Source organism: Gossypium arboreum, chromosome 1, assembly GCF_025698485.1.
Source record: "Gossypium arboreum isolate Shixiya-1 chromosome 1, ASM2569848v2, whole genome shotgun sequence".
NCBI lineage: Eukaryota > Viridiplantae > Streptophyta > Magnoliopsida > Malvales > Malvaceae > Gossypium > Gossypium arboreum.
Window position 1 is genome coordinate 77,521,584 of NC_069070.1, and position 1,079 is coordinate 77,522,662.

Here is a 1,079-nt window from a genome sequence, read left to right on the forward strand (position 1 = left end):
AACTAACCCTTCATCATTGTGCACAGTAATGGCATGAAGTTGCTCCATTGGGTTAGTTTCAGCGTTACTTGGTAGGCCACCTTATGGTCATTTAGAAATCAACTTAACAAGCTGTCCTATTTGAGTTTCGAGCCCTTGAATCGACGCTTGCTGATTCTTAACCGCTGTTTCGATATTCTGAAAATGAGTTTCTAACATCGAGATGAATTTTGTGAGCATCTTTTCAAGGTTCGGTTTCTTCTCTTGTTGGTAAGGTGGTTGTTGAAAGCCTGGGGGATGTTGTGGCCTTTGATTTCCTTGACCACCCCACGAGAAATTGGGATGGTGCCTCCAACTTGCATTATAAGTGTTACTATACGAGTTATTTTGAGGTTTAGAATTACTACTCATATAGTGGACTTGTTCTTCCTTGGTGCTAGGGTTGAAGGATGGACAATCCGTGTTGTGTACTCCTACTCTATTTGAATCACACCTCATTACTGGATGTACCTGAGTAGAACCATACAAACCATCAATCTTTTCATTTAAAAGTTCTAGTTGATTATATAACATAGTGACTGCGTCGAGGTTGAAGACACCGGCTGCTTTTGTCGACTTTGTTCTCATGACTTGCCATTGATAGTTATTTAGTAACATCTCTTCAATAAATTCGTAAGCCTCTTCAAGTGTTTTGTTGTTTAAGGTTCCACCGGTGGCTACGTCGATAAGTTGCCTTGTTGAGAGGTTCACACCTTTGTAAAAAGTCTAAACCTACGACCATAGAGGTAACCCATGGTGAGGGCACCTTCTTAATAAGTCCTTGTACCTCTCTCATGCATCATAAAGAGTTTCTAGATCCATCTGTACAAAATAAGATATATTATTCCTTAATTTACCTGTTTTAGCCGGTGGAAAATATTTAAGTAAAAATTTTTTGGTCATTTGTTCCCAAGTGGTGATTGACCCTTGCGGTAACGAGTTCAACCACTGTTTAGCCTTATTCCTTAATGAAAAGGGAAATAACTGAAGGGAAATAACTGAAGGCAAATGGCATAATCAGAAACACCATTAATCTTAAAGGTTTCGCAGAGTTCCAGAAA

General features: G+C 39.2%; 1 non-coding gene across 1 annotated transcript; it reads left to right on the plus strand.

Moving 5' to 3' along the window:
• Positions 1 to 766: 766 nt before the first annotated feature.
• Positions 767 to 873, plus strand: LOC128282016 (small nucleolar RNA R71). The gene has a single exon (XR_008272323.1). It is a non-coding gene; the product is annotated as a small nucleolar RNA R71 (small nucleolar RNA).
• The last annotated feature ends 206 nt before the right edge of the window (positions 874 to 1,079 follow it).